Raw genomic sequence first — 8,161 nt, forward strand, 5'->3', positions numbered from 1 at the left:
TTCCCTGGTGGCTCAGACAGTAAAGTGTCTGACCACAATGTGGGAGACCTGGGTTCGGTCCCTGGGTTGGGAAGATCCCCTGGAGAAGGAAATGGCAAGCCACTCCAGTACTCTTGCCTGGAAAATTCCATGGATGGAGGAGCCTGGTAGGTTACAGTCCACGGGGTTGCAAAGCGGCGGACATGACTGAGTGACTTCACTTTCACTTTCACATAGCAAAAATCAAAATATTTAAACATTTTTATATGTTTCAAAAATATTTTTCTCATAAAATATTCAAAATTGTGTATTAAAATTCAATGGCAGTAGTTGCCAAGGGATGGGGTGGAGGAAATGGGGAGTTAGCGTTTAATGGGTACCAAGTTTCAGTTTTGCAAGATGAAAAGAATTCTGGAGAGGGATATCGATGATGATTGCAAAACAATATAAATATATTTAATACTATTGAACTCTACACTTAAAGCTAGTTACGGTGGTAAATTTTATATGTGTTTTACCATAATAAAAACATTTTTAAAGAAATGGGAAATATAATCAACAGATACCAAATTTTTATCTGAATTATTTAAGATGACATTTTAATTTGTTTTTGAAAGGTTAATTACTACATATTTGACAATAAAACAATATAAAAAATTTCACACATTAGGTTGAGACCTACATATACAACAAATTGAGTAATATAAATTTTTTATATTATGTTTTAAAATATAAAAATAATTTTAAAATAAAATTATTTATTACTACTTATATCTTAAAATATTGTTCAATATCTGCTATATTGTGAAAATCACTTTCATTCCATGAGTATGTCCAGAGCCATGCATTGGGATTCTAAGAGAAGCAAGAAAATGGACACTCAATCACTAGGGCAATGGGTTATACTCATGTGATATTCAGTGACAACGTCCTTTCTCTTACCAAGCGCTTCAGTCCTTCAAACCTTCCTCCTCACGTTCTGAAACGCTCTCTACCTCTGGAGTCTTCAGCAGCCCAACCCACAAATCTCCACAGCATATGGCTCTGGTCACCTTTTTATTTTTTGGCCTTGAGGCTTATGGGATCTTAGTTCCCTGACCAGGGCTTGAACCCAGGCCCTCAGCAATGAAAGCACAGAGTCCTAACCACTGGACCACCAGGGAATTCCCCTCTGGGCTCCTTTTGTTTGAAGGCCACGGGTTTCCTAAACACCAGTCAGTCTTGGGAGTGGATATTCAAGGTCACAGGCCAGCCTATGCCAGTGCCCACTAGCTGATCCTAAGCCAAGAGGTGCTTATGTGCTTGTTAATAAGTGTGTTTTCATGACTTGCCATGGGGCTCTCTGAAATGAGGGGCACAGAGCCGGGGCCCCACTACCCTAGATCCAAGGATGGTACTGGCTGTGGGAGTACCACAGATTAAAATGAATTCAAGAAGGAAGTAATCATTCGGACCCTTGGCAAAGGTAAGTTTGACAGGTTTTTCTCCCATTCTACAAACATAAGGAAACAACCATGCTTTTGTAGAAAGTTTGATTAAAGTTAAATGTCAACCAGGCAATAGCAAGTGGGGGTTTGGCCACATCCACCCAAAGCCTGAAGACAGGTGACAAGAAAGCCCCTCACAGAGGCCTTCTCTGTTTCCTTCCCTCCCCCAGGTAGGGATAGAGTGGGGACCTCTTCTATAGTCCCTAACCCCATGGATGCCATTTTCCCCCTCCAATGGAAGTAATCTTCTCTCTTCAATTTGAGGTCAATTTACAAAATATTCAAATTTCAAATATCAAGGCTCTGGGGCTTGGCAATGGGCCAGGAAGGGGCTTGAGACCTGGACTTTGCCTTTCCAGCTAATTTGAGGGTTCCCACTCTGCCTGCCTTTTTCAGCAGTTGGCAAGTTCCCAGATTCATCTGGGCGTGCCCCATCATACCAGGGCCCCGCCCCCAGGCTGGGGAGTTATAGAACCTTCTCTGTTGTTCCAGTGTGGACAAAGGGGAACCCTCCTACACTGTTGGTGAGAGTGTCAATTGGTACAGCCACTACAGAAAACAGTTGAGAGGTTTCTAAAAAAATAGAATTACTACATGATCTAGCAAGCCCACCCCTGCATGTATCTAGAGAAAACTCTAATTCAAAACAGATACATGCATTCCAATGTTCATAGCAGCATTATTTACAATAGCCAAGACATAGAAGCAACCTAAATGTCCATAAAGAGATGAATGGATAAAGAAGATAGGGTATATAGATATACAGTGGAATATTACTCAACCATAAAAAGAATGAATTAATGCAATTTGCAGCAACATGAATGGACCTAGATATTATCATGTGAAGCGAAGGAAGTCAGACAGAAAGATGAATAACATATGATTTCACTTACATGTGGAATCCAAAAAATGCAACAAATGAACTTACTTACAAAACAGAAACAGACTCACAGACATAGAAAACAAACTTACAGCTACCAAAGGGGAAAAGGGAGGGTAAGGGAGGGATAAATTAGAAGTTTGATTAGCAATATATACACTGCTATATATAAAATAGACAATAAGGTCCTACTGTATAGCACAGGAAACTATATTCAATATCTTACAATCAACTATAATGGAAAATAATCTGAAAAAGAATATATATATCCGAATCACCTTGCTATACACCAGAAAGTAATATAACATTGTAAATCAACTATACTTCAATAAATTTTTTTAAAAACACACAAAAAAGAACCCTCTCTCCTATTCCTTTGAGCAAGAAGCTGAAATCTTCCACCAAAGAAAAATCTGTAGTCGACTTCTCACCTGGGGAGGCAGCTGCTAGTCTTCTACCCCATGACTCCATTAAAGAGGCTGATTTTCATCATTATGCATTCTCATTGAGGCTTTTTTTCATGAATTTTTAAACATAAGCATTCATATGTCTTCCCTGGGATTCCCTGGTGGCTCAATGGGTGAAAAATCTGCCTGCAATGCTGGAGACCTGGATTTGATCCCTGGTTTGGGAAGATCCCCTGCTCCAGGGGCATGGCAACCCACTCCAGTATTGTTGCCTGGAGAATCCCATGGACAGAGGAGCCTGACAGGCCAGTCCGTAGGGTCGCAAAGAGTTGGACATGACTGAGTGTCTAAGCACACACATGGCACATTCATATGTCACACATACACACACAAAAATCTCAAAAATGACTGCAGGGGCTTCCCTGGTGGTCTCCGTGCTCCCAACACAGGGGCCCAGGTTCAGTCCCTGGTCAGGGAACTAGATCCCACATGCCCCAACTAAGCGTTCACAGGCTGCAACTAAAGATTCCACAAGCTGCATCCAAAATAATGATTAAATGAATGATTCCATTTTAGAGCTCACTAGGTTAGTTAGATGGAGTTGCCATAAGTTAAGAGAACACAGGAGGAGGAACTTTCCTGGTGTCCAGTGGCTAAGACTGCATGCTTACAACACAGGGGGCCTGGGTTTGATCCCTGGTCAGGGAACTAGATCCCACATGCCTAGATCCTGCATGATGCAACAAAGATCCAAGATCTCACGTGCTACAGCTAAGATGTGACACAATCAGATAAATAGAAATAAATAAATAAATATTAAGAGAGAGAGAGAACACAGAAGAAAAAAAATAACGTGGATGGGAAAGTGAGGAGGCTGGTTTGACACATGTGAGTCGGCAGAGCCCCTGGATGTGGTGAAATGGCTAACAGGTGACTGGAGATTTCAGTTGAAGCTCCAAGGAGAAGTCTTGGATACAAGCGCATCTATCATCTGTGTCTATCAGTCAGATAAAATTTGGGGCCAAAACAAACTCATGCATTTACATTCCCACAGACATGGCGATTCTGTGACTGGGAAGGACAACTCCTAGGACTTATGTGATGTCACAAGGAGAGAAGCAGAGTTGTTGAGAAGAGTAGTTAGCTGAGGGGGCGGAAAATAGAGTTTCGTGGCAGAATCAGACCTCAGGTTTGCAGACTGCAGATTTAACCCCAGGAAGTCAGGAGACAGAGGGAAACTGAGGGGTTTAAGATAAGGCAGAACACCAAAGACAGCTTAGCAAAGTCACCTCAAAATGTTAGAGGAATTGTCCCAGATGACTCCGCAGAGCACCTTAGTTCATCAGTGACTCAATTCTGTCTCCCCCAGTTCTGGTCCCAGCTCTCCTCTGAATCCCCCTGGGTGGCTGTCAGTGTCTCTGTCTTGTCTTTCAAAGGAGCAAGTGGGCAACTACTCTAACCTAGAGAATTAATAGGGCTTCCCAGGTGGCACAGTGGTAAAGAACCCGACTGCCAATGCAGGAGACATAAGAGACCTGGGTTTGATCCCTGGGTCAGGAAGATCCCTTGGAGGAGGGCATGGCAACCCACTCCACTGTTCTTGCCTGGAGAATCCCATGGCCCCTGGAGCCTGGCAGGCTACAGTCCATGGGGTCCCAAAGAAATGGACATGACTAAAGTGACTTATCACACAGAGAATTAAGAAACATGTAAATGAATATATTTAACATATAAAAATTATTCCATTTCATTGGAATAATGACTAATTGCCCATTTTAAAAGGGTTTGTTAATAAATGAGTCGGCAGTGGCTTCCCTGGTGGCTCAGTGGTAAAGAATCTGCCTGCCAATGCAGGAGACATTGGTTCGATCCCTGGTCCAGGAAGATCCCACATGCTGTGGAGCAGCTAAGTCAATGTGCCACAATTATGGAACCTGTGCTCTAGAGCCCGAGAACGGTGACTACTGAAACCTGCGTACCCTGCTGAAGCCTAGAGCCCATGCTCTGCACCAAGAGAAGCCACTGCAATGAGAAGCCTGTGCATCACAACTGGAGAGGAGCCTCTGCTCGCCACAACTAGAGAAAAGCCTGTGCACCACAAAGACCCAGAACAGCCAGATATAAATAAATAAAAATAAATCAGTGAGTCACCAGTATGAAATGTACAGCACGGGGAATACAGTCAACAGCTATGGAATACCTTTGTATAGTGACAGATGGTAAGTAGACTTACCATGATGGTCATTCTCTAATGAGTAGAAACTGTGAATCACTATGTTGTGTACCAGGAACTAACATAGTGTTGCAGGTCAATTATATTTCAAAACCAAACAAACTTATAGGAAAAAAAATTGAACAGATTTGTGGTTCCCAGGGGAATGGTGGGAGGGGGGAACTGGATGAAGGCAGTCAAAAGGTAACACTTCCAGTTATAAGTAAGTACTAGGGATGTAACATACAATATGATTAATATAATTAACACTGCTGTATGCTATATATGAGAGTTGTTCAGAGAGTAAATCCAAAGAGTTCTCATCACAAGGAAAAAAAATTTTTTTTCTTTTATTTTGTATCTATATGACATGATGGATGTTCACTAAACTTATCATAGTAATCATGTCATGAAGTATTTAAGTCAAATCATCATGCTGTACACCTTAAACTTATGCAGTGCTATGTGTCAATCATATCTCAGTAAAACTGAAAGAAAAGAAAATAAATAAAATAGGGTGTGTGGCATAAGCTTATGTATAGAGTATTGAAATTATTTCATAGGTTGGGAGACTTAGGTGGAGGACGAAACAAACTAATCCCAAACCAATTCAGAGTTAAATCTACCTTCTGTTCCTTCCTTTCCTCATTCTCAACCATCATCCATTTGACTTCATCCTGTGGCTTCCCTACCCACCCACCCACCCACCCCCCACCCTGCCCCAAAGAATAAAGCTGTTCTGCTCTCTCTCCAGCTTCCAGAATGGTGCCTGACACAAAGTAGGCGCTCAGCCAACAGTCACTGAATGACTGAACTGATTCTCTGAAAGTGTATTGGAATCAGATTCCTGATCAAGAAGAGTTACATCCTGCTCAACAACAGAAGTTTCTCTTTTTTTCCCCTTTATAATTCTTTTTTTAGACGATAAAAGTCATTTGGAAAACTTGAAAAGTTTAGAAAAGTAGAGAATTTGGCAGCAGCAGAAAAGTTATGAAGAGAAGAAATTCTCTGATATCTTACTACTCCAGGCTACCACAAAACATATGGTTTTAGCTTTTGGCAATAGTGGTAAAGAAACCACCTGCCAATGCAGGAGACTTAAGAGATGTGGGTTGGATCCCTGGATTGGGAAGATCCCCTGGAGGAGGAAGTGGCAACCCACTCCAGTATTCTTGCCTGGAAAGTCCCATGGACAGAGGAGCCTGGTAGGCTACAGTCCATGGGGTTGCAAAGAGTCAGACGTGACTGAAGTGACTTAGCACATGCAGTAGCAGGAACATAATTAATCAAGTAACCTGTGTTCATAATTGAAATATTAAAGATAGAAGCAAAAAGGGAAGAGGGAGGAAACTGTAGCATTCTCAAAGGAGAATGGCTCAGGTGCTGAACTTTTAAAGAAAGCAGTTTGCAGTTAGCAGGGCTGCTGGGATATTCCTCTGAACTGCCTGGTAGCCTGGGGCCAGGACAAGGTCTGGCCCCGAGGTAAGAAGACCAGAGGCCCCATAGCACATGTCCACTTAAAATGTATACATCAAAATTTAAAGTCAAAATGATTTAAATTATGCTGAAATTTTATTAATTTGAAAGTTTAAGTCTTGGTAAATACATTTATTAAATACATAACTTTTTGCATGATTAGTGTTCCATGCCCATCCTGGGCTCTGTAGTAGAGCTAACATTGTGCTTCCTTCACATTAAAAGTGTATGTGTGTGTGTGTGTGTGTAGCTATCATGTGTATTATAGATTTAAGAATAATACAAATTTTGTAATGTCTCATGGTGTTCCTAGTCACCATGAGATACCTCTGGAACCATGAAGATAAGCAAGAATATGGACACGCAGCATCAGTGGGAAATGATACTTGGTTATACATGAATCTTGCATTCATGCTCTCTAGAAGAAAGGATGTGACAAGTCAATTTGCCTTTTCTTTCACCTCAACTTTCTGCAGCTCAAGTCCTCCCAGCCCTCTGAAGCAGTGGCCTCTCCAAGAGCAGAGGAGGCACAGCCCACAAACCCTCATGGTGTCCATAAATAGTTGCCTTTTGTTTTGAAAATACAGTGTGAGCTACAGCACAGATTTATTTCCCTGGGGCCTGAACAGTCCTTGAATCACACCAGGGGCTGTCCCGCAAAGGGCAGAACTCTGGGCTCAGGGCTCTGGCGGCACTGACCACTGGATCCCAAGGCAATCTCTACCATGTGTATTCTTCGAGATCTCATGGTATATGGCACCCTCCTAAGCATGGAGCCCAGGCCTGGATCCTCTTGCCCACGTCCCAGGACAATATTGGGTTAGGACCTCCCTTTGCTGCCTGGGGCAAAGGAGATCCAACCAGTCCATCCTAAAGGAAATCAGTCCTGAATATTCATTGGGAGGACTGATGCTGAAGCTGAAACTCCAATGCTTTGTCCACCTGTTGTGAAAAACTGACTCAATGGAAAAGACACTGATGCTGGGAAGGACTGAAGGTAGGAGGAGAAGGGGATGACAGAGGATGAAATGGTTGGATGGCATCACCGACTTGATGGACATGAGTTTGAGCAAACTCCAGGAGCTGGTGTTGGACAGGGAAGCCTGGCATGCTGCAGTCCATGGGGGTCGCAAAGAATCGAACATGACTGAGCAACTGAACTGAACTTGCTGCCTGGGGCAGTAAAAGACTGTGACCAAAAAAATAAAAGAACTTCCAGTCTATATTTAAAATGGATAACAAACAAGGACCTACTGTATAGCACAGGGAACTCTGCTCAGTGTTATGTAACAACCTGATTGGGAAAAGAATTTGGAAAAGAATAGATGTGTATATATATGTACAACCGAATCACTTTGCTGTACACCTGAAAATAATACAACATTGTAAATCAACTACACTCCAAAAACAATTTTTTTAAAGGGAAGCTAACCTTGTGTAGGGATGCAAAAGTAGGTGATAAACTCTTGGGTTTTTGTGTGTGTGTGTGTGACTAGCAGAAAAGTCAGGATCATGGTTACTTCTGGGCAAGGGAAGAGGCTATGATTTGAATGAGAAACATGAAAAGGTTTCTAGAGTGCCTGGCAAAGCTCTGTTTCTTGAGCTGGGTGGTAGTTAAAAGGATGTTTGGCCTAAAATAATTCATTAAGTCTTACATTTGTTTTGCTTGTGTCTGATTTTATAATAAAGAGGGTATTTTTTTTTAATAAAAAAAAAGTTT

At 41.9% G+C, this 8,161-nt stretch overlaps 1 non-coding gene across 1 annotated transcript; it reads right to left on the reverse strand.

The window, feature by feature from the left end:
- Positions 1 to 1,069: 1,069 nt before the first annotated feature.
- On the reverse strand, positions 1,070 to 1,142 carry TRNAE-UUC (transfer RNA glutamic acid (anticodon UUC)). Its single transcript has one exon. It is a non-coding gene; the product is annotated as a tRNA-Glu (tRNA).
- Positions 1,143 to 8,161: the final 7,019 nt, after the last annotated feature.

The sequence above is a fragment of the Dama dama genome, chromosome X (genome assembly GCF_033118175.1).
Source record: "Dama dama isolate Ldn47 chromosome X, ASM3311817v1, whole genome shotgun sequence".
Classification (NCBI taxonomy): Eukaryota; Metazoa; Chordata; class Mammalia; order Artiodactyla; family Cervidae; genus Dama; species Dama dama.